At 25.5% G+C, this 27,948-nt stretch overlaps 1 protein-coding gene across 8 annotated transcripts in view; it reads left to right on the top strand.

Annotated features, from left to right (window-relative positions):
• Positions 1 to 27,948, top strand: part of LOC129612106 (GATA zinc finger domain-containing protein 14) — a 169,129-nt gene that overhangs the window by 113,671 nt on the left and 27,510 nt on the right. The window lies entirely within an intron of this gene.

The following is a 27,948-nucleotide window of genomic DNA, read 5'->3' as shown; positions in this document are numbered from 1 at the left end:
GATTGAATGTATAATTGAGAGGAGCCGTTTAAATGAATGTTTTAATAAACAAGAACTTAAACTGAGATTGGAACTGTAAATTTTAAAAATTTCACACTTATTCTCATTACAAAAAAATATAAATGCATCCAACTACTTTAAAGTTTCTCTTTTCCATAGAATAAGAATGTATGGTTGAAATGTGAGAATTTCAATTCTGATTTCGCTCTCTAATTTAATTTGTCTTATTTAAGTTCTCTCAAATAAACTTCTCATAAAATTCCCCGTCTTAGTACGAAACGGACTATAAGATGCATTAGACAACGACTTGTATGTTGTGCGAAATTAATTTGTATTCGTATGTTCTTTGTACGAATATAAGGGAGAGAGTAGAGGATCAGACTCTACGGTAGCATTGATTTTGTTTTATTTATTCTTAATTTATGTGACGCTTTCCATTATGTCGCCGTACAGTAGTCGTATACGTTCGGTTTTAAATGTTAAAATTTTTGATTGACTTGTTAATATTAAATTGATACCAATACTATTTTTTTTCTTCGTTTTTCCTTTCCCTTTCTCTTCCCTTTCCGTTCATAAGTGATGACAATTTTAGTTACACTAACTGATAGCCACTTTTGTTGGCTAAGTGACTTTTATTTTGTTATACTAAATGCTTGAGGTATAAGAAATATTTCTTCTTCTTTATTTTAATATTTAGCTTATTTCCAAATATGAAAATTAACTAGAAACTAGAATCTGACAGACAAAAAATATTCTCCATCATTTTGTTACATTTTGTTTACTAAATAAAAAACAACTAAAAATAACAACAAAACATTCAAAACTCTTAATATCCTTCGGGTTTTCATCACAACACAGTGATTGATGACTTTTTTTTGGAATATTTTCTGTTTCATTTCTTTACTTTTTTTGAATTTGTACCCATATGAGATTGTATTCATACTCCCATTTTATACAGAGATTTTTTCTTCTTAATTTTTAGCATTCTAGTAAATAAAATATTTTTTTCATATTCAAAATAAAAAAATGCTCACCAAAAATGTTTGGTGGATATGGGAAAAGAAGAAAAATGAAAATATAATTTAATTTTTCAATCATACCAAGGTACATACATAATCAAATTGTTCATTTGAATTTCATGTCACGTGCATTTTCACGACAAGAGCAATTTCACAGATTGGTAACATTTATGTTTTATTTATGAATAGAAAAATATTAAGCATATTATATAGGGGGGTTAAATAGGCACAAGTTTATTTATTGACTTGTTCCGGAAGTTGAAAATGTGTTCTTTACGTTATCTCTTACTCTATTTTATTTTTGTATTATAAGGTCTCATAAAATTAAGTTTTTTTCAAAATTTTTCATTTTCTTAAAAGGTCGCAAAGAAGTTAAAATTGGTCAAATAAAAATGAAACCCCAATTTTACAAATCTGTTAATACTGATGTTTATTGCAATAGTACGAACATAACTGCTCTAAAGATGAGTGAAGACTCGGGTCCCACTCTTACATTTTGCAGAATCGATCACAAACTATAAATTGTTTGTAAAATATTTGTGTTTATCGTATATGATCAAATATGTTTATCGTATAAATCAAAATTTAGACTACAGTAACAATCATTTTTCATGGACTGTGCTGCTTCTTTTAATTCATTTTACATTATATGTAAAAATTTTGTTAAATATTTCCATGTTCTAAGAATAGACACATATACGTTTGAGCTTTTCGAAACTTTTGTAAATCTTTAACTCAAGAACGGAAAGCTCTGTTTATCAGAAACCCGATTTTGGGAAAAACAATTCAAAACTATTTTGCTATTTTTTTTACGGTACGGCAGAACATGTTTTCTATGAGGAATTATATGAAAGGTGCATGATTATTTTAAAGTTTTTTTTAAATTTGTGAAAAATTTTGTATGAAATAGATTTTAGTTTTTAGAAATTCCGTACATTATTTTCAAAAAAGACAGATCTGTAACTTTTCTTTGATGACTAAAATTTTGCATACTTCTAGGGTAATACATTCTAATTCAAGGATACAATGTGTAACTATAAGGAACAAAGTATTTATATTTTAACTAATTTATTAAATATTTTTTTTAAATGAAAGACACAATCTAAATTCTTTCGTTTCAATAATTTTTAAAGTTCTTATGTATAACATACTTAGATACGATAAACAACATGAAAACAAAATAAACATTCAGACAACTAAAATACCAAAGCCAATTTAAAAAGCACAGATTTTCAAATTACACCAAAAAAAAAAACAGCACATTGACGAAACATTTTTCAATAATGACATTTATTAAACATTTGATTGAGACAACACACATAAATACATACATATTTTATTTCCCATCAGAGCGAATCCTCCTATAATACTTAAAATATATTGTATAAATTTTCCTGATTTTTTACTTTGATTGTTCAAAATTTTGTGCAAGGACAACAAAATAAAAACATTTTTCCGCTATTTCTATTTCCGCTACTTAAAATAAAAATCAATTTTGAAAATAAATTGAAATATTTTATCAATTTCATATTGAAAATTGCTATTACTATGTTAACAAATATTCTAAAATGCACAATATTTCAAGTTATAACTTTAGATTTGTATATATGTAGGTATTGTAGATTTTGAAAAAAAAATGCAATGAATAAAATAAGTAAAATTCTTTACTGTACATAATAAATTTCTAGATTACAATAAGAAGATTACTGAAATAGATACTCGTATATAGTTTGCCTGTAATTCCATTAAACTATTATGAGTTGTAATATTATTATTGAATTAATAGAAAATTTATTAAAAAATAACATTCAATTTGAAAATCGCTATTGTCATTCTAAAAAAAAAGATTTATTATTAAACGAATTGACTTGTAATAAATTTGTGTATTATTAAAATTAAATAGAATTTTATCGAAAATCTAAATCACATAATTTTAAAAATTTTTCAAAACTTGATTATGGATTGTGATTTTATTTATTACAACACTTCAATTAGCTTATAAGATTATTATTTAAATTAAATTTATTCTATGTGAATTAATTCAATTCATTCTATGTGAATAATGCTTCATTTTAAGCCAAATATTTGAAAAGTTCAACGAATATTCGAAAGAGGTTCACTGTCTTTTTGTTGATTTCCAACGGGCGTTCGATAGCATTCATAGAGAAAGGATTTTTGGAGTGATGCAGAGATTAGGTATCCCCGAAAAATTAATAAGACTGACATGCATGACTTTGAAAAATAATAGTGCAAAAGTTTTAATCCAAGGAAAGTTAACGGCCCCTTTCAATATAGAATGTGGTGTGAAACAGGGGGATGCGCTCTCTTCCCTAGTATTCAATCTGATGCTTCATTATACCATCCGGGAAATCGATCATGGAGGAAGTATTTTTACAAAATCGTTTCAAATTTGTGCTTACGCAGATGATATAGCTATTGTCGCCAGAAATGAAAGGCAAATAAAGGAGATCTTCACAAGACTAGTTAAAAATACCAAAGAAATCGGCCTCAACATAAATGAAGAAAAAACAAAGTACTTCATCAAAACCAGATCTTCAAGAAATTCTCGAAATTTAGAAATCGGAAGCTATGAGTTTGAAAATGTACAAGATTTCAAGTACTTAGGTGTTGTTTTTTCAAGTACAAACGATTTTACAAATGCTATCAAAGAGAGAATAAATGCAGCTAACAAATGTTATTACATGAACCTGAAGCTGATGAAATCTAGGTTACTCTCGAGAAATAGTAAATTACAAATATACAAGACTTTAATTAGACCTGTACTTGCTTATGGATGCGAATGTTGGACCGTTAAAATGTCTGATTGGAACCTGTTAGCTACTTTCGAAAGAAAAATATTGAGAAAGATTTTTGGACCAACGAGAAATGAGGACGGAACTTTCAGAATAAGATACAACCATGAGCTGGAAGAAATGATGAAATTTGAAACAATTACAAGATATGTAAAATCGCAAAGGATAAGATGGCTGGGCCATGTAATCCGTATGAATGAAAGCAGTAAGGTCAAAACAATATTGCAGAGAAAAGATCACGGAACTAGAGCTAGAGGCAGGCCTAGATTGAGGTGGTTAGATTCAGTAGTCGAAGATTTAAAAATATTGAACATAAATAACTACACAACATCTGCACAAGATCGAGACAATTGGAAGAGGATAGTGAAGGAAGCTTTGGTCCACAGAGGACTGTAATGCAGTGGAAGAAGAAGAATTAATTTAGTAGCTGCCTTCCATTTTTTAACTATATATTTGTTATAGCAAAAAAATAAGCACTTCTTAAATTTTGCAAGCACAAAAAAGTATTTGAATGCTTCTTCTGCCGCCGTTGAATCTATACTTATGAATTTTGAAAAAACAAAATGGCTATTAAAATTTTGCAAATTTTTCATATCGATTTTCTTCTAGACCGCACGCACCAGGATTTTGCAATTTTAGCAGCTCTTGAACAAATAATTCAATTCATTAGAGGAAAATTTTTTTCCAACTCTCCCTCCCTCTAAAATTATTGCTCTTCGAAATTTGTAAAATTTGAATTTTTTACGTCTTATATTTTCGAAACTGCAAGCTTTTCCAAGTTTCTATAAACGCAGAAAGCTAACAGTAAATGCCATACTATTAAAAGGTATAAATATTTTTCTTAACTCACGCAATTAGCCCTTAACTTCAAGTACTATGTTAAAGTCTCTTTCAATTTTTTCCTTTTTGCTTCATCCTAAATGTATGCAATCTTTGAAATTTTTTCCTATACGAATAAATATAATTTTTATAATGCAGTAGGTATATATAGATTGTATAGCACTATTTTCATTTGTTGAAAGGAAAAGTGCTACCTTATAAACCATTGGTTTGTTCCAGCTTCAATACTAATAAATTAATGCTTTAAATTTATTTTATAATTACTTCACCAATAAATTTTTCGGCACGACTATCACTTGAAATAAAACTGACCAGAAATTATTACCAACTTCAGAAATAATTTGAACTATTTAAAATTTGACATTCCACAACATTTTAAAGGACATAGTTAATAAAATGAAAATTTGGAAAATTTTCATATATTATTTTATAAATTAATATTATTTAAATAAAAAACAACAAAATCATAATACAATAAATATCCTGTATCATGTCTAAACAAATAATTTTCTTTGTCATACAACAAACACAATATACCCAATAATTTTTTTCTTTGTTGTAAATAAATCATATATAATTTCCTTTACTCCTTTATAAATACATATAACACTAAATATACACGATATAAAATCCTTTTATAGTTGCACACATACAACTTTAGGTATGTATGTGCACAAAATAACCTCTGCAATGGTACAATAATAATCACACACAATATATTAAAATAATAATTCGAATATTTACACTGTTTCGTGACTTTTCTTTTTTAGAAGAAAATAAAATAAAAAAAAATGCTTTTACATTGCTTTCCTTGTTTACTTTTATTTTATTCTAAATTATGATTATATTTATTATTTTTTTTCTTCGTCTTCCTTATTGCCACCATTCGTTAATCGACCAAACAAAGGAACTACCAAATACCTCTGAAACAAAGAAAAGAATATAGCAGTATAACAGTACATTATAATATGACTGTTGTAATTCTGATCTCATTTATTTAGAGTTCAATAACGTAAATGCATTTAGTTCAGACAATATTGTTCTCACGAAATTTCAATATTAAGGCGACAGCACATTATGTGTGACTAGCAAAAATTTGTAACTTTTGTTTATGTAAAATTTCAAATAGTTTAGAGGTTAATTTAGAACAGAAAATCGAAATAAATGAAATTATTATAAAAGTTTTGATATAAGGTGCTTGAAAAATCTCAATTTCACTCGATTCTAACATTTTTCTTCTTATAATGAGAAAATTCAATTTCTATCGTATTTTCATCATTAATATTATTGAATTAATATTTTTTAAGATAAAGACTTTAGCATGCAACATAATCAAATCAAAATGATTAAAGAAAACTGATGAAGCAATTAAAAATAAAATTTTTAAATTTTAAGGCGCCAAATAGCTCTCTACTTTTACCATCTTACTATAACTCTAATTTTAACGATAAAATTTTAGTTTTTTATGATTTCTCTTCTTATTTTATTATAAAAAATCATTTTAAATTTGCTTTTTCTTTCCTTTTTACCGTCCGCATTGGATTCAATAAGGAAGGTCATGTGATGACACCAAATTTCGGATGTTGATTTTTCTGTGGGAACACATTTCTTAAAAATAGGGAAGCGCAAATGCCAACTATTTTTAGAGAAATGTCGGTCTGTCGGTCTTTCGGTTTTTCGGTCTTGCCACGCGTGTATCTTATGCACGTTCACAAAATAACTGAAACGATTCTAATGAAATTTCACTTGTGAGTTTATTTCGGCTATGTCACAGATTGATCAACTTTTGGGAAATGTCAGACTTCGGGAAATGGACTTCTTCGCGGGCCAATTTTACAGTTTTGTACATATAAAAAGAAATAATCAAACAATTATCACATCTACGGAAATAATTGATAGAATTTATTGATATTTTAGAATTGAGTTCTGATTGTTACCTAACCGAAAGGACGACCCTTTCTGGGAATTCGGATGGTAAAAAACGAAACAACACCAAGAGCCAAATTTACATTTTTCAAGAAATGTTAACTTACAGTGCCCTTAAAATTTTAAAGAAGTGTGTAAACCGCATTTTTATAGTTTTCTGCAATACTTTTACTAAACTAGACAATAACAATTGCGGTCGGTCATGTGCTGCTCACACCAGATTTTTTGATTAAGTCTGGAATATTTTATTAAAAATTGGATTTTCCATAAAACGAAATTGTTTTTTTTTTTTATTTTGCATATCATTTTGATTTTTGTTTTGCTTTAGTAAAATTTTCCTCCTTTTTCTTAAGTATACGAGTAATAATAAAGTCACGCAAATAATTTCGATTTTTTTCCGAGCGCATTGAAATGGGTAAGAAAAAAAGAAAAACACCTTTTCTCTTCGAATAATGAAATGGAAAGCTTTTCATTTCGTATATAACATGAATTTTTTTTAACAATAAATGGGTAAACTATAAAGATCCTTTTTACCTTTTTGTTTTTTTGCTTGTTCTTGTTTGTATTTTTTTATGCAAATATTTTATTTAAATTATTTTCTCGCTATAATAAATGGTTATAATCATTTATTTAAAAGGTTAAAAATTAACACAGATTAATATGGATTCTTTGTTTTTGTTGTTTTTTTTTTTGGAAAATTTTTAATGTCACTTAATTTTATTTTTGAATTAAATAATTCAAGGATTATAATAAATAATAACAACAACAAATAAAATAAGAATACAGTGGAGGGAGGGGAGGAATTATTGGTGTCAAGATTAATTCAATTTTTACTTTACAGTTTTAATTGATTTTTTCTTTGCTATTTGTAATTATTTTGTAAAAAAAATAATGGGGGCCATAACATATACAGATTGCATTAAAGAACTCAATAAAATTGTATTTATAATTATTCTAATTATTAGGGGTTTTCCCCCTTTATAGAATTAGAAAATTTGATAAGGAAATTAAATCACAACCTAAGAACATAAAAACTTTAATTTATTCAATTTCAAATATGTGAAATCAAGGCACTGTAACCTGTTGGTAGACCTACTTGTTTATTCCCAAGACATGATGATTTTGCATAAATTTTAAAAAATTTTTTAGATTAACTCTATTCAATATGCTATTCAAATATTCATAATTGAAAAACTTTTTTTTTATTTTTATGATCATTTTTTTTTAAATATTCAATAAAATTTTGTGAAAAAGTTTCTAAACTTGAAAACTTTTAAAATGCAAGTAGCTACAGACTAAAAATTTAATATGTTTTAACAAAATTTTAAAGTCATGCAAAATTATTTTCACGTGAAATTCACTGAAGAATAATTAAAATTGGCAAAAAAAAGAAATGAAAAAAATTTATTGAATTGAGATTTAAAATTGAGCAGAGTGGCTTGGGGAAATGAAAAATTTAAATTGATTTTTTATTTTGAAATTGATTTCGATTAAAAATTAATAATTTCAACAATTTTTTAAAAGTTCAGTCAGCTATAATTTTGAAACCAAAAACAATGCACTTTAATAAAGTGCAATTTGCATAGCACTTTAATAAATTTAAGAGGTATTGCTCAATCCATCTGATCATTGGTGCAGTGGTTATGGCATCGGCCCTTTAACCGAAGGTCTCGAGTTCAAACCCCGGTCAGGTCACTATAAAAATTATATTCAATATTATATAACTTAATATGCAATACTAATAAATATTATACAAGTAATTTTCAAATATTCATAATATTCGATCCTCAAGACTAAGATACTTAATATTATTAATATAAATAAAAACTACGGTGGGCTAGTCACTTACCTAGCTAACTCTCTATGACTATAAGAAACTAGGGCATGATAGATATCATGCACTAGCCCTATACTCCTCCTAGGAGTGAAGAAGGAAAAAAAAAAATTGCTCAATCCTCCCTTAACAAAGCTGAAAATATTTAATTTTCTAAAATAGTGAAATTCACCTCCTGAGTTAACTATAACCAATTTCGCCATTATTCTACGACAGCAAAAATTAAAAAACTTGGGAATTAATTTTTTCAACTACAATTTTTATTTTCTTCACCAGCTTTTAAATTTGAAAAACTCTTAAAAAATCCCTTAACCTTTTAAAATGCCAAAACCATAAATATTTAATTTTAAAAATTTCATTTTATCCTCATTTTAAAAATTTAAAATTTAAAATCTTTTGTATTTATAAAAGATTTCAATATTAATTTTTTACCATACTATAACAAAACCTAAAAAGCCGAAACCAAAAATTAACTGACAAAATAAAAAATTAAGAAAAACCAAAATAATAACAAAATATTTTCACATTTTCGCAGTTATATACAATATTGGATATTATATTATGAAGATATAGATGTTGTTCAGGTGACCATCTCCACCAGACTAAGCAAAAGTTTTCTTTATTTTGAGATTTTGTAATTTTGTAACATAAAAGAGAAAAATATTTACAAAATATTTTTAGTATACAAAAAAATATGGCACTTAAATAAGAACAATTCGATAAAAAGTAAATTTATTGTATTATAAATAAAACTGGAATACGATTACGTTGCAAACGTAGTGAGAATATCGAAATTCGCCGCCTTTTAATTCATTGAACAAATTATCCATAATATGTAATATAATAACTAATGCCATATATATTATATTAATCACGCAACCAAGCTGAAATTTTTTTCCAAAATATTCGCAAGTAGTAAAATTTACAAAAACAATGCTTAATGTTTCATGTTCCGAAGTATTCCAATTGAATAATTTTTTTGTTCAATTTTTCAATCAAAAATTTTTTACTGCATTTCAGTATCCTACCAATTGGAAGGCAATAAAGTACAATGTATCAAAATTTCAAAATAATTTGTTTTAATTGTAAAAACATATCCAAAGCGATGAACGAAAATGAAGAACACTTTCCGTTGGCAACCCAAAACAAAGACGGAATAGCAAAATCAAATGTTCAATATTTTGCATATAATGTCACACATGCATGGAAATAAAAAATTTCAAGGGCAATTTCGCTTGATTCAGGGCAATCCCATTTATTTTCCCGCCCATGTCAAATATCAAAGTTATACAAGTAGTATCAGCAGAGTAAAAAATATTAATCAATTCCCTTGATACAAATAATTTATAACAGACCTTGCAATTTTCATACGAATGAGTGAGAGATTTGATAGTCTGGCAATAACAATTAATTTTCATTTCATTATATTTGATTTATATGGTCACTTTATTCCTTTATTTTTATATTATGGACAATTACGATTGTTAATGCAATCTTATTTACTACTACAATTCACAATATAATATACTTTTTAAGAGCGAAATCGGTCGGAAATCCTTTGTAAATATAATATAACAATAAAATATGTAGGTATACCAAGTATATCTATATAATATAGGAAAGAAATGAATAGAATTTGTAAAGCAATGGCAGCTTCAGTATCAGTAGCAAAGCAAGAATGTTAAAAAAATAATCTAAAGCTCAGAAGAAGAAAAACAGACGAAGAAAAAAAAACAGTTTAAATGAACAAAAATGCTTGTAACAACCATTTATATCAATATGAATGGATCCTCAAGGTACTTATAAAAAATTGTGCTGACAAGTATTCTTTAATTTTATTTTCTGTTTGGCCATTTTGTTTTTTTTTTCATATAAATTTTTCTCTTCTCTCTCTGTACACTATATTCTACTATTTGTCTCTCTGTTTCTCTAATTTTCATCATAACTTCTTATGTCATTATGGCTATCCTTCTCTTTTATATTTTGACATATCTTTTTTTCCCTGCAATTTCCCTTTATTTTTCATTTTTTAAATTTGAACTTAAACATTTTTTGATTTTGTTTTTTTTTCATGTTCCTTGAATTTTTGAACTGTGTGTGTGTTGTTATAGTTGTACTAAAAGAAAAAGAAAAATTATTTTTTATTGGCATAATGCCAAAAAAAATTAAAAAGAGGCAGAAAAAAAAAATCGAATAAAATTTTTAACTTTTCACATTCTTACCGATACTTTGTTATTTTTTTTCAGTATTGGTTTTTTTTTACAGAGATCACTCCCTATATACTCGCTATTCTTATCATATTGTACTTGCATTTCTTCTTCTTCTTTTTCCTTATAATACTAAATTTACCGCCGGTTTACTTTCTCACTCATACACACTTTTATACGTATACCATTATCAATATTATATTATGTGCTGTGTGGTTGATTTTTGTTATACAAGTATATTGGAATTTCTGATAGTTTGTGACTTCTATTCAATATTGTATATACCTTATGTATTTTTGTTGTTTCCTCTTATGAGATAGTTAAATACGGTATACCAAAAATATCACGTTCCTCAAAAAAAAAAAAATTTAACTTTTAAAATTTTGGAAAAGAAATTTTATCATAAATATTGTTATTAATATCCAAATATCTATTCAGACCTAATCCAATTTTCAGAATTTTCGAAATATTCATGCAAAAATTATGATACTATAATCTATACCTGAAATATGCTTTAAAATCAAGTCGCAGATGTTTAACTTCAATATTAAATGAAAAAATTCTGGTAAAATTCTGAAAATTTATTGAATTGTGCCTGAACAGCTATGCCAACTTCCAACTACAGAAATATTTATGAGTACTGTTGAATATTTTTTAGTATTAACAACTGTACGGGAAGATAGAGATATTGTAAAAATGCAGTACATTATAAGTTATGTTCGATTCTACAATAAAAATTTACTGATAACACACGGCAGACAGTTTCCGCTCATTTATTAGTTCATTTTTAAATATTGTCGACACTACATTGTACATAAAAAAATTTAACATTTTAGTATCTTTTAAAGTCATAACAAAGACTGGAAAGTCCTGAGACGTGGTCCTTTTTTAACGCAATTCGTATTCCATTTTAGTGAAAAATTTTAACAAAGTACAATATTCCATTGAATTTTTCATCTTATTTCAAAGATACAACAATTTTGTTAAAAAAAGTATTATTGAATTTTGGCTCACTGTTTTTCAATGCATTCGATGGTGTGGAATAATCTATAAGAACGTTAAATTCAAAAAGGAAACCATGTTCTTAAAAACTTATACAGTGAGATTTTTAATCGTGTAATTCTACTTCATTTACTTGGAAGCTGTTTTGTATATTTATATTTTAAAGGAAACGAATTCGTTGCTTAAAAGATATCAGTTTCGATTGGTATAAGAGAATGTCTGTATAAAAGAAGAAATTTCTAAAGAATTAATTCTTATTATTCTATTTTGAATTCTATATAGACACGAACAAATTTTTGAAATATGCCACAATATATTTTGAACATTAAATATAAATGTGGCATGAGAACTTGAACAATGACAATGTGTGACAACTGACAATTCAAGATATCTCAGTTCATCTCATTTTTTAATGCTTTGAATATTTTAAAGATTCCAATTACATTCAATCACATTGTAAATTTTAAGATTTTTTGAATTAAACATCATTTAAGTTAAATATGATGAAATATTTTTTAACAAAACTAATCCATAAACATTATTTGTAAACGTACAACAACAAGTCTCCTGGCCTTCAAATTATTATGATTACTTTGCTGTACAGTACAGAGAGTGAAATATTTCTCCAAAAACCATTGTCTTGTGAGTTGTCAGGCACTCCTTATATTGTTTCAAATTCATAGTTTTGTATACCTAGGCAACTTGTATATTTATTTATATTAGCTGCACTGAGAGCACATATAGGGAGTTGTATACCGCTCTCCATTTGAAGTAAATCTGTAATTCATAATATATAATATCTTACAATTAAATTAAGGACACAACAAGTTTTTTAAGAGAACAGAAATCCTAACATCCCTACGAAAAACTAAAAAAACATTTTTCCAATTGCGGATCGTTTCGATCCATTATTAAACTAATCATAGCATTTTATTTAAATAAATTACAATTTCCAAAATCTACGGTTCTAATTTGGTGCGAACAATATTAAATTGAATCACATACAAAAAAATTACCTCCAAAGAAACCATCAAATCGCAGATTTCCATATGCTTTGGTTTTCTAAATAAAATCATCATAAATAAAAAATGGCTATATTAAAATATCAACTTAAAAAGGAACTGAGAAATTTATAGCCCCGGTCATAAAATTTTTCTGTTTTCTTTCTTCTGGTTTAATTTTTTGTTTTTTTTTTTAAATCTACTGAAGAATACATTTTTCATTTTCCTAAACAAAAAATGAAATAAAATGAAGGTTACTTTTTTTGTTGTTTAAATCTCTTTTTCTTATGATTTAGGTTTGACTTTACCAACACCTAAAAGATTACTTGCGTAATTTTTATAAAAGTGATTTTGTTTTTAGGTTAAAGGACTTGCCAATTGACCGGACAATTTGTCATTTTAAAAAAATTAGAAAATGATCGAGGAAGCTCAACATTTTCTTCTAAATCATTCTAAAATAATGTTGCAAACTTAACTTTAACTTAACAATGCCATTTGTACATATAGATCCAAGTATAACTGAAATTTATTCATTTTCTTTTTTTTGTAAAAATAGCAGGATTAGAAATTTTTTACGAATCACTGGCACAAACCATAAAAAACTCAATGAAAGATTCGCAACATTTTTCATAAACATAACGAGGATGCTGATGACGATGATTATGAAGATGATGATTAAAATAATAAATTTGTTATTTTGGATTTTATTGATTTTCATTTAACAAAATTTCTTAAAGCCGAAAGAAAAATACACTTCACAACTTTTACACTATTTAATGAAACTTTAAAGCAAATACTCAAATTGTGTGTGCATAATTTTCCCGCTCAAACCAACCTATAAAATGTCCTCTTTCAGAAATTAGATAATTTCGACTTCGACTAAGACTTTATAGCTGCCTGTTTTCGAACAGGTCATTCAATGTTTAATATTGCAATGTATCCAGTTAATTCTCACGTGCTTGTTAGTTTTGTTAAATTTAATTTTAAATTTTAATAAAGTCACAGCACACCGACTTAAATCCTTTGTGATTTGGGTCTTTTAACAGTTAAAATTAAATAGAATTTTCAAAACATTCAAAATCTCGCTACTCTAGACGAAATTCCTTAAACTTTTATAAAACGTTTTAAATTTAAAATCGTGTAAAAATAAAGTAAGAATCAGCTCTTTGGCAAAATGTCGAGAAGCTCTCAGTAGCTCTTTAACTGTAATTTTTTAGCCTAATAAATATTTGAAATTGTAGTTGAAACTTTTGAGGCATGTCGAACATGTATGTTATAAATTTGACATCTTTCACACAGGATTCTATTAACATTCTCCTCTATATAAACTCAAAGCAAAACAGTAAGATTTAAGGTCTCAAAGAAAGCAGAAGCAAAATCTTTAAAAACTATAAAAATTGAAACAGGTAAGTTTCAGTGACAAAATTCTTTCATGCTGCAACTACGCAGTTAAACTGCATCTATAGAAAAAAAAAATAAAAATTGCATTATTAAATCGTAATAAAATCCAATCATTAATGAGCTATTTAAATCCTAACAACTGCACTTCATTACTGTAATATTGAGAATATATTTAGAACATATTATCTTTTCAATGTGTGTCATATCACTATTTTTCAATGAAATATCATTTTTCAAGATTTCTAATTTTAAATAATAACTACTAATTATAAGTCTTATAACTACTAATATAAGAGAACAATGAACATGATGATGCTTTTAATTTAATTTAGAAAGTCTATTAATGTTACAATTGAGAATCTATATCTCTCAATCATACATTCATACATATTGTATGAAAGTATGATTGTCTGACGAGTAAGAAAAGATTGGTTATTACAGCAAAATTTATAATTTTCAAAAATAGAACAAATTTTACTGACGTTTTTCGGAATTAATATTATTTTATGCATTATAGGATATTTTCATCGCCTAATATACTTGTATGAGCCATATTACGTTGCAACAAATTATGTATGATTATAAAATAATTGTTTGATTGAAACATGCAATATTTGAGTCTCTTATATACAAAACATCGTTTTATTTAAGAAAATTTTGTTTTGGTTTTAGGGCTAAGGCAGTCATGCAATTTTTAGTTTAAAAATTGTAATCAGTTAGTAAAAAATTATAATTGCTTAATTGCATGCGATCGTACAGTTGCATATGTGCGCGCTTGTAAGTAAATCTAAAGTTTATAAATAAGCAATCAAACAGTTGCACAATTAAAAATTGCAAGTCTGCCTAAGTTCTACCCGATTATAAAACAGTATATTATGTATAAAACTTTTTGATTGTATAAATGTAAAACAATCATACCAAAATAATCAAACTTAGGAGTTTAAATATTTAATTTAATTTCAAATTGACACATTAAAAGTAAAAGTTTTTTACAAATTTCATTGTATCTCACATATTCTCACATATTCCATACAAAAATACAACATATACATACATAAAAAAAACCCCCACTAAACATAACTTGAAATCTAAACAACTTGACATTTTGATATACAGAAGACAATCAAACCCATTAAGGAATCAACGTAAAAAAACAGAAAACAAACTTTAAAACTGAAACAACATACATGATAAAAAACAAATTAAGGACATAAATACGTATATAACAACAAGGATTATATTACAATACACACTTTGAATAGTGATATTTTAAGTACATATACGAGTGAGATGACTTAGAAGAAAAAAAAATCGAGAAATATTATTAGATCTGTTGTAATGCCGTCAAATATAAATTTTAAAAACGTCTTCATTCGTTTACATTGTGTTACAAAAATAACAATACACACATAGTATATACCAGTCCTCATATACTTCCAATATTTTATAAATTTATGTGTAATACTGTTAGGTATAACATATTACCATTAATGTAAAAATATGCATTAAGAACAAATTTATTATTCTAAAATTTTTGCATTCTATATAAAATGAATCCTTTCAGAAAATAAAAATAATGAAATGTGATATTGTATGCATTATGATGACATCAAGAAAAAAACAATAGATATGTTAAATGATAGGTTCAAGTGTTTTATAAAAATAGCTAGCTGTTGGAAATTATAATTTCAATATTATTATATTTGGACTGATAAAAGAAAAATGTATGAAAATTGGAACTGAACAACGTTCTTTGAATAATTTTAGAAGGCTCATTCAATACGTACTGTTATACGTATATGGGTATAGTTTGCAAATGATCTCAAAATTATATATATATTATGTATGTAGCAATGAAAAGATATTAATTTCAAATACTTGTATATTGCATTCTCAATTGAAAATTTTTCTAAAATTATTTTGCAGTTTCGAGCATCATTAGAATATATTTAGAAATAATTTATTGTTCAACTAATTTCTTACATTTTAATTTTAGAAATTTATTTTTATTTTAAAAGTTCTTGTCCTATTTTTGCATAATTATTATAATATGCGCAAGGTTAAAGTTGAAATTTTTTAATATTACTAAAAACAAAAACTACTAAAAATATTGATTAAAATAGGTACAAGTTTTCAAAATATTTTCAAAATAAAATAAACATGAGCAATAAAAATTATTCAGTTCATAAAACTTAGTTGGTACACTGCCGAAAATTCTATTTAGTCTTTTAGGTAAAATTTTTTCCAAAGGAATATAGATATTAACATACTATCAAAATTATACTAAAAAAAATTTGTCTGCGCCCAAAAGTATGCAAAATTACTACTTTTACAAACAATTTTTCCAAAACTACATTCAATTTGTAGAATATTTTTTTTCTTGGCAACACTTTTTTAATTTAATCGGTTCTATATACTTGTCCTATTTCTCGTTCTCTTTCATCTATTCAATTTTTATCCAATGGAATTGAAAACAAAATTTTTCCGTTAAATAAGAAAATGAATGAAAGTATAAAGTGTTACCATTAATTGAAATTCGATTGAAAAATTTTAAAGTAATGCCAAGTCATTATATTTGAAAAAATCAGTTACCTTCCGAATATGACCAACATTTCTTATTTAAAAACAAATTAAATATAATTATGAAATTTAAGAAACAAAGTTAAAATGTAAACAATTTAGTACCATTTTATTAATGGAATGAAAATGTAAAAATTCTCGTAAAAAAATCGCTAAGCAAAAATAAATGGAAGTGAAAAATTATATACGATTAAGAAATTCGAAATTTGAGCAATTTATTTAACTAATCGTATAGGGAAAAATCAGCGTACCAATTCCAAGAGAGTAAAATTACTTCACTATACCAAGTAAAATCAGATATGTAAAGTAAAACAAGAAGTACTTCATTACCATTATTGCTATAATCAGTTCTTTAACTTGATATTCCTTGACATTTTTACGGACATGGATGCTATAGCTTTCGAATTTCGTCAAATTTATTACATAACATGTTTGCTCTAGTATTTACTCGTAGATTTCCATGTTTCTGCCAGTAATAGTCAGATATCCAGTATATGTTGTAGCAAAAAAATATGTCTTCTACTTATTTCTAACTAATTTCGATTAACGAGTTAATTTGTATAATTTTAGAACTACTGAAATCTTTATTTAATACTATGTGATATGGCAACACCATCTTATGCAGTGGACTCATTCAATGCGTTTTATTTATTGATTTTTTATTTTAATTTATCAGCAAAATATTTAAATACAAATACATATACAAACATATGTAATTATACATACCTAATATATAATAAATTTAATCAAATTTTAAATGTTTATAGGATAAATTTTAAATGTTTATATAACTCACATTCACACAATTATTTAATTATTTGTAAACGTATTTAAAAGTTTTGATAAAAAGAAACAAAAGGACACCTATACAAATAAATAAAATAAATGATGTTTTTTTTTTTGTTTCTGCTGTTATGCAGCTTTTCTTTCACAGGATTACAAAAAAGAACAATCTTTATCCAAGCACCATTTGTACCTCATTTATTTTATTACACTTTTTATATAATTTAACTCTTTATTTTCCAAAAATACTTTTAATATTTCATAAAGTACTTAGAGAAACAAAAACAAAAAATATTTTCCACAAAATTCATTATCCTTTTTTCATAATTCTACCAAAATTCCAATCGGATAATCAGAAAAATTATATAGATTCTTATAATAAGAGGAAGATTTATGAGAGAAAGTTTTATTATAAAAAAAAAATCACAATATGATCAAAGTTTTTTTACTTTTTTAAGAAATATCCTTAAATTTAAGTTCTTAAAAGTTTTGTCTCCTTTTGTTTTTGTTTTTAAACTTTCCCACTAAAATATTATTTGTATTCGAATTTAGATTGAAGATAAAACCCTATATTTCCTTAAAATTAAATTGTATAAACAGATCAGTGTGTACTGAGCTCTTTTATATCTTCAAAAACTGGTTTATGGTCTTCTTTTATTTTTAAATTAATTTTTTTATTTTGCTTATTCTTGAAATTTCAATCGATTAAATATTTTCAATTAAATCAATTCGTCTTTTAGGAAAATTGTCCTTTTAGAGGAAGAAAAAAAATGGACTTTTTCTTAAACTTTTTTGATTGATAAACTTCTTAAAAATTTCGATATTAAATGATTTTCCAATAGCCGTCATAGTTATTTTTTTTTTGCAAAGGAATGAATTTCGTATTTGAGTGAAGATTTTCCTTCGTTTACAAAAAAATATGAAGTTGAAAATTTTATAGTAAATTCAAGTCAAGGCAAACATTAATGTAAAAGAAAGAGATATACCACAGATACACCAAATATATACCTCTATACCAAAGAGTTTTTTAAGAAAATCTTAAAAAACAGAATCCAACATGGTTCTTTATATTTAAAAAATCTAGCTATATTCAAAAAAATTGAATATTTGCTAATTTAAAATATTGCATTAGTCAATTTTCATTTAAAATATTTTTTTTTCCTTCTTCACTCCTAGGAGGAGTATAGGGCTAGTGCATGATATCTATCATGCCCTAGTTTCTATAGTCATAGAGAGTTAGCTAGGTAGCTGACTAGTCTGCCGTAGTTTTTTATTTATATTAAATATTTCAGTTTATTAATATTTACTGTTTATTTTTCTTAGTCTTTAGTATTGAATATTATGAATATTTGAAAATTACTTGTATAATATTTATTAGTATTGTATATTAAGTTATAATAATATTGAATATAATTTTTATAGTGACCTGACCGGAGTTTGAACTCGAGACCTTCGGTTAAAGGGCCGGTGCCATAACCAATGCACCAATGGTCAGGCCATTTAAAATATTGCATTAATCTAATTAATTTGATTTACTGCATAATAAGAGTGAACAATTAATAATTATTTCCGTGTTGTTGCAAGAACGCAAACTTGGAGTCTGCGAATATTTTATTCAAATCATTCTAAGATTTAAAGCTTTAAGTTTTAGCTATTGTATATTTCGATTTTTGTACAAAAGTATTAAGTAATATAGCAGTGATCTTCTGGTAGCTCTAACAAAATCCCTGACACAGATGTCAAAAATTTTAATGTAATTTTTTTTTAGTTTTCCCACATTAAATTCAAATTCTATTCAAAAATTTAAACCTAAGTGTTTTGTCACATCAGTTTCTATTCAATTAGGCAATTCATTTCATCAATTCATTAAATTTAAAAGACCTTAAAGGCTTTTAACAAAAAAAAAAGAAGAAAACAAAAAACAACCTAAAACTTAAAGAAGAAAAGTGAATAAAACAATTACCGTTATCAAATTTAATTTTTTTACCCCTTCATTTGTAAACTTTCCCAATTAATAAAAAAAAAAGAAGGGTATTAATTCAAAAAAATAAACCCTCCATTTTTTTTTGTCCTTTTGTCAAATAAATTTTCTGACACAAAATAAATGATGCAAAAAACAAATAAAAAGAGTGAAATGAACTAAAACAAAAAATACGTAAAAAAAAAAAGTCTTTTGTCCTAACAATTAAAAAATCGGGAAACTTCAGCTTGACCAACTTCTCCATTTTATACTTTTCACTCACTATGAGTACGGCGCTATGTACACTTAATGATTTTATAAAAGTATTAACACTACACAAGCATACACACACAAATATACGAATATTTCATAAAACTTATTATACACTTTATAATTACACATCAATCATAAATTTCAATGAAAATTTTATGACAAAAACTGTCAACATCCTGTCATTTTTATTTTGTCCTTTATTATAATATTTTTTCTACTGTTTTGTTTTCTTACAGCAAACGTTTTATCAATAGAGAAAAAGAGCAAAAGTTTTTATTTTATAAAAATATTTCATATCCGTTTTCTCTTTTATATTTTATTCACTATACAAGTTGTTTTCTAATAAAAATGAAGCAAAATGAAATGAGAGCTGTCATTTTTAGGTTAAAAAAGAGAGAGAGGAAAGAAGATGCCATCTTTAACTTTTTCATTTATATTGTAAAAGTTCTCTTTTAAATTTTATGTGTGATTTTTGTGTCATATTTTGATAAATAAGAGATTAATCGTTCCTGGAATGAGTGTAGGTTATTTTATAATTTTGTTAAGTACCTATTATGAAGATTATGGTCAACTCTCATTATAGATTTTTGAATTGTTTTAATTTCGTACATTTTAATTACGTACGCGGTAATAAACGATAATATTTTTGAAAATGTCAATTTTGACATGGCAATAAAATAAGTATAAGTGATAAGTGTGAATTAGTTGTCAAAATCTTGCTTTATTAAATGTTTTATTACAAATTAAGGATGTTTTAATGTGCGAGCTTACATAATTTTGTATAACAATCAATAACAAAACTGTGAGGTGTAAAGAGCTTGGAAAGCCTATTAAAACTGGGCAGTCATAGTTGAGTAATTAACAGCCTAATTGTGTATGTCATTTTTTATCTCAATCTTTAATCGCTTTCAAATAGAAATTTTCCGTTTTTCTAAGAGATGTTACTTTTTTCCAGTAAAATTATTCATTTTGTGAACAGATTTTTTTGCAATTTTTCTCAAATTATCGACTGAACGTCTCACCTTCACAAAGTGGTTAAATTTTGTATACATTTTAGAACATAACGCGTTAAGCATAATTCTTCTCACTCAAAACGCATACGGAATAATTCTTCTCACTTGAGAATTACATTACATGAGCGTTATTCACTTTCTTCCCACTTCCCGAGTAAAGTAGCAAGATTGACGATCAGGCTCTAAATTAATTTTGACTGTTAAAACAATTAGTATCTCAACATTATTTTTATTTCCTAGAAAACTCTGAGCCTAAAGCTGTGTGTTACTTTAATTTATACAAAAAAATCTGATTATAAAAAAAAAAATTCAAAAATTGCATAAAACTATTCTCCTGCTCATAATTTAAATATTTAGAATTTCTACTTTATTTTTTATTCTATTAAAACTCACCATCTTAATTCTATTGCCAAGCAATCCATTATAATTATGGCATATATCCTTATGGTGACTATAAATATTTATTAAAATATTTTGAAAATGTTCTACAAAATCCATAGAAGAAGCATTTATTTTTTATTCGATTACAAGACAAATATCAAGAAAATCTTCAAAATCAAATGTCTATTTCTTTAATTGAATTTATATAATATTAGGTGTCAAAGATATCAAGTTACAAAGAATGGAAAGTCAGCAATAAATCAAAGCATATAGGCAAAAAAAAAACAAATTATCAAAATATAACAACATAATGCTGCCATTTTCTCGGTAGTATTCAATTTTTTCTTCCATATTGACTTATGAAATAAATATTGAATTTACCATAAAATTTCAATCATAAATTGCAACTTGTTTCGGGGAAAAAATTCTACAGTAATAGGTTTAGAGAAATTATATGAACGTCTATAATTCTTTTCTATTTTTTAAGTTTTAAAATAGTACTCATAAAATCATGAGTGCCTACGATTTTTGCGATAATCGCATATTGCAAATAAAATTTTTATTGCATTATGACAATGTGAGATGATTAAAATATTCGCATTACTTATGATAATCTAATATGAAATTTTTCACTAAAGTCTTATTTTCCATTACAAGAATGACGGGAAACTTATAAGAATAAATTGTGTCAAACATATAAGTTTCTGTATCTGGATAAAAACTTTGAATTTTATTTTTCTTCAACTTAACCTGAATAATGATAATAGCAAATATTACAATAATCTTAAAAATAATAGAAAAATTGCTTTAGGCAAAAATTAATTTTAAAAGATTGGAATTGTTGATGCGTCCTGAAATGGGTCTCATAATGGAAAATTGAATGGAATTTTTCATTTATCTAAAGTTTCCTCCATTGTTTTCACTACAATATGTTTCGAAAATCAAAGACACCTTAAAATGGTCTTTTTAATCTTTAAGGTGCCTAAATTTCTTCCTGCATTGTGAACAAAGATGGATACACAGTTATAAAAGTCAATAATATCGTGAAGCCCTTCATCTTCATAAAAATATTCAAAAAAAAATCCAAAGAAAAGTTTTTTTTAATTTTTTTTTAATTTGAAAAAGCATTTAATACCATTTATCTAAAATGTAAAGCTACCATTTATTTATGGAAGAACTCAATTATTATGTTATATGGTATTGTAATTTTTATAGCATTTGCTTTCATTTCCAAATATATGTGTAATTTAACCTTAATAATGCGATGCCGTAATGTAAGATTTTGAAAAATTTTGTAATATCAATAAATATGCAATTTCTTGTATTTTTTTTTTCATTTATAACAAAATATAATTTCAAATTAAATTAAGAAATAAAAACAATAAGAGGTCCTTCAAGGAATTTTATTATAAATGCAAGTTATAAGACAATTTATGCCCACATAATATAAAAATTCAGTTTATTTCTTCTATAATAAATATTTTTTTTTATTTTGCTTAAAACAGAAGGAAAATTATAAAATTTATGGGAGATATTTTACATATATTTTACATCATCAATTATTGTATACATTATATCTATGAAGAAAAATTTTGTGTATTCAATCCGTTATACGATTTTCACATGATTGCTTTGAAAACTGCAGTGTCTCTTGGAATTCAAATTATGCAATCTTAAATTTTAGAAACATGCTCTAAAAAATTCCAAATAATTATTTGTTCCATATTCGGATTTTGTTACTCCCCAAGTTCTCGGATCCCTATTGCTTAATAGCTCTTTGTATGTGAAAAAGTATCAAAAGATGAAACTTAAAGTCTCAATAATCTTCATTCTATAATTAATTCTGAAAACTTTTAATACGAGAACCATCATTCCATTTTTGGAAGTGGTTAAAAGCACTTCTAATTCAAAGTTCTACAAAATAAAACTGTGCCGGCTTTGAAATTAACTTTATTGTTAACTTTATGTTTTTAGTAGTTTCCATCTAATTCCAACCAAAATTTTTGGAGCATTTTGTTTTGTCTCACTCAATTATAACACTTTTTTTTCAAAAAATAATTTTTAAAGTCTACATTTGTTGGAACACAGGTACTTTATAATTGAAATTCATTTCGCAAATTAATTTATTTTTTTTTTAAATTATAAATTTCCTTTTAGAAATTAATAATAGAGTTTTTTTTTAAATCGCACATAAAACATCAAAAAATTTAATTAATTAGTAGTTTTTACGGTTAAATGAACTGAAAATTGAGTAAAATTTGAGATTATAAAATATTTAAATTATAAAATGAAATATGAAAAAAATTTTTTACTAAATTATAAATTTTAAATTTAAAATAAATTTTATAATTGAAATAAATGAAAAAAGAAGCAAGTAAAAACGTTTCACTTGATATAAACTGACTGAATTATACCTTGCACCTTGAGAATCTGAGTTTATCCATTATTTGAACCTGTAAAACCATTCTGTAGGAACTTAACAGATGCACGTCTGACTTCTGATTCTGATTATTTTTCCGAGTATTTAAAGTCATCTTTTTAAGTTGTATGGCAACTATCCGAATCTGTTATCCGAATTGGTGCAATCACAATAGCAGCCACCCTTGGTAGAAAAGAAACAACTTGTGAAATTTCGGTATTGATTGCATTTTTCGTTTTTGAGTTATCGTGCTATGAGACGAACTGACGGATGGACATGTTTAAATCAACGCAGAATTATACGCTGAGCAAAAATATATACATGTTCATCCTGCAAACGATTTCTTCAAGTGGTTACAAACTCCATACCAAAGTTAATGTATCCTACGCGAAGGTGCAGAGCACAACAATGCATTTATAATTCGAATTTGTGTAGCGTAAAAAAATGTTTGTATAATATTAAATTTCTAAAGTTTAGAGAAATCCATCTAAAGTTTGGAAAATTTTAAAATATTGTGCTAAAGTTCACTTTTATTCATAACAAATAATTGAATTCAATTGGCGTACTGACAGTGCTTTAAAATTAGCTATTGAAACTAAAAGTAATTTAAAAATTTTTTCTCCACTACAAAGAAACAGAAATTTTACAGTCTTAGCATACCTTTTAGTCTTGGAAACTTCACTTCCCTGGAACACGTTAACATTTTCAAATTTCCTTAAAAAGTTTAATTTGAAATCCACTTATCATTTCGTAATCAGCTACGATTTTCATTATAAAATCTATCACATTATTAAGAAATTGGAAACAGATTCCATACACGACAAAGAATGTATGATCATGCAAGGTTGACAGTGTCAGTGAATAAAATTTTAAACAAAAACTTTTATTATTTTCCTCAAGCCAATAAAAAACAATTTTAATATCAAATCAAAAGTTGAACAATTAATTTAATTTAAAATATTTAAATATCCTTTTAAAAAATGAAATAAAACACAAAATAATTTTTTAAATTAAACTTGATTTTCATACAAAAACATACATGAGTATGATTGTATATGTAATTTTTTCGAAACTATCAAAAGTACAATAATTTGAATTTTTTAATTTTAAAAGTTTTATAGTTTTAGAAATCTCCAAATAGCTAGTATGCTTGCATATATTCTCATAGCAATTAAATAAATATAGCAACAAATATTTTGTCTAGACTAAATTATAATAAAAAAATTTTTTTATACAATTATGAATTTTAAAAAGATTTTTATTTTAATTTACATGCTACTTGCTGCGTATTCAAATACAAGGATTATATTTACATTAAATTAAAAGGAGTTCATGTATGAAATGAACTATTTAATTTAATGGTTTGACGACATGTTGCAAATTGTATTTATTAAGAGTATTACTTGTATTTAATTTAATTATTATAGCATCTATATTACTTAATCTGGCAAAATACTTTCCTTTTATAATTCTTTTAATTTTGATTTCTAAAATATGAAAATAATAACGGTAAGCCTTTATAGCATTGTTATAAAATCCAAATTGTTGCATTCATAAAGCTCTGAATACTTTTTTATTCAAAATTGTTGAATTAATAAAGCTCTAAATACTGAGAATTTTTTACCATGTAAAAACTCACTCAAGAGTCACCTATTTTCACTGAGATTCGAAGACTTTAGATTGTCACAAACTATTTTTAAACAATTATTATTGACCATTCATTTGTAGAGTAAAATTATCATGACATAAAATAATAGCCAATAAATGTACATTTCCCTTATACGAATTTTTAATTTAAGATTTTTTAAAATGCTTTTTTGCTAACTACAAATTTTTTTAATGTTTTCATATTTAATGTTGAAATCACTTTATTAATTTTCAATTTTTATTTTTTCTTTTATATCATACAAATAATGCCATCTGTTGAGTATATTTTTATTTAATCAAAAAATTAAAGAGGAAAAACAAGAAATGAATGAACCATGAACAAACATTTTCACTTATTTAATAATAAATAAAGGATGGAAATATTTTATTACAACAAAATTTTAAATATTTACTGATCTGAAAATCACAAAAAACCAAAATGTATATGACGATGAGACACAATGAGTACAAGGCGGAAAAAAAATATTTTATTACTTTATTCTTAATTTTCTTTTTTGAAAAAAAAAACTGAAGTATGGTAATATTGTACTTGTACTACGAATTATGATTACAATTTTATTATTGAAATAAAAACTGTATAGAGCAATAAAACATATTTAAAGAAATATTCAGATTGTACGACCAACTTAATAGACTATGTTGAACTCCGCCTCTTAAAAGAGTTTAATTATTAAATGCGTAGGAAGATTTTACTATGCAGACAGGCACACTGGTCTCCATAATTTTAATTTTATAAATTTATTTTCTCAGTACAGCTCTATTATATAAACACCACTGAAATAAATAAACCGCCCGAAAATGGCTTTTCCATGATATATCATGGTATATGAAGTCTATATAGTGTATGAAATATGTTGGCAATAATTTATTGTTGAAGACAAAAATTTTATTTCAGCACAACATCAATAATTCTGAAAATTGACTTATGTCTAGATACAGTTAAATCTAGTTGAACTCTAAAGTGTGTAACGTCATGGATAGCTTATTCTTCGCGTTCATAGTTCTATACATCAATAATTTTGACAATAAACAGAGAGCCACAACAAAAACAGAGAGAAAAATAAAAAGAGAAAAAACAAATCAATTACAAAGGGGCAGCGATAAAATTATAAATTAAAATTATTCTCAGCGGGATACCAAAGCTTCACTAACGCCACCGCATTAATATTTATTTTGGTACAGCAAAATTTACCATTACTGCCGCCATTTCCAGCATGGTTCTATTTGTACATTCACATTTTTTTCATTATATACACACACACGTATAAATAAATGTAATTGCTTAACTTGAAATTCAAAAATTATTTTTAATAAAATTTCCCAGAATCCAATTTTATCGAAACAAATTCCATGTTTGCATTTTATAATCTTTATAAAATTATCGTAACATTATATCACGATTATTTTTTATTATTATTTTCTTCTTTTACATTAAATATTATCCTTTTTTTTTCTTATAATTTTTTCTTTCCTTATTTTTATTATTCTTTTATTTTAACATTTCATACGCCTATTCTACTGAACTATGTAATCATATTTTGTCGTCGTTCAGATGTATCCGTTTAAACAAATAATACAAGAAAAATATATATAAATATATAAAATAAAACAGGACATATATGAGAAAAACAAATGACAAAAGGATAAAAATGTGAAAATTTATGAAAACAGAAGAAATCAATTAAATAGGCGACAGCATGATTCCTAGTTTTTATATAATATGATCATATATTTTAATATTATGCATTGTGTGTATGTGTCTCCATTATAAAGTATTATAAATTATGTACGTAGGTAGTTCAACTATAGAAAAAGTATCCTATAGTAAAGAATTGTATTTCATTTACTTGTATATAGAAAATTAAGTAAGTTCTTCCAATTTCACATTATGATTAAATGCTGTGTTTTGGGAAAACTTTAAGATTTTCATTGAAAATTTTTATTGTGCGTACAATATAAAATTGTGGAGAACTTTTAAATTTAAGGATAAAAATTTGGTAATAGTAAAATTCATTAATAAAAGACATTTCAAAATAAATATTATATATAAATATTTTGTTAAAATGCCTAATTTGTTTTGTTTTTCCCTTTTCCATTTACGAGATCAATGAATTCTTCTAATATCACGTGCCAGCAATTTTGTCTCATATTAAGACTACAGAATAATTGACATGCACATGATTGACGAAAATTTTTGTTGCGTTTGTGAAAAGTAACATTGAAATTCTTTATCGGTGTTAGTTCTTTAAGAAAATAATACACAAATTCATTGGTTCTGACTTATTTAAGTAATTAAAAGAATAATATTGTTTTAACCTGAATTCATTTAGAAATGAAGTGCATACCTATACAAAAATTTTTAAATATTTAATATAGAACAGCAATATCCACAAATATTATTATTTATTGTAAATATACAAAATATTTTTAATATCCTTCCATTCCCACGTGCACCAACATTATTATTTCATTTTTTTTTGAAGCTTTATTCACTTAGTCAATTCATAACAAGTGAACAGGAATAAAAAGAATTTTGACGCCAAAAACATTTACACGAAAATGTTAACCATAAAAAGATCCTTTGTTAAATATTTAAAAAAAGCTTTCAATACGCAGAAATGGTGTAGGAGTGGTATGAAGAATGAAAAACTTATATAAATTTTATAAAAGATTCATTGATTTTTCATATCACATACCCTTTTGTTCATAGAATTTCGAATCAGTTATTTTCATTTTGTTGTGGTTGCTTCTTTTACAATTTAATTAAGTTGACCGTGATTTTCTTTTTCACTTTTCTTAATATTGTCAAATTTTAATGAGTTCAATCA

The sequence above is a fragment of the Condylostylus longicornis genome, unplaced genomic scaffold (genome assembly GCF_029603195.1).
Source record: "Condylostylus longicornis isolate FDR11 unplaced genomic scaffold, ASM2960319v2 ptg000055l, whole genome shotgun sequence".
NCBI classification, from domain to species: domain Eukaryota; kingdom Metazoa; phylum Arthropoda; class Insecta; order Diptera; family Dolichopodidae; genus Condylostylus; species Condylostylus longicornis.
Note: the sequence above shows the minus strand (reverse complement) of the source record. Positions and strands in the feature narration are given on the sequence as shown.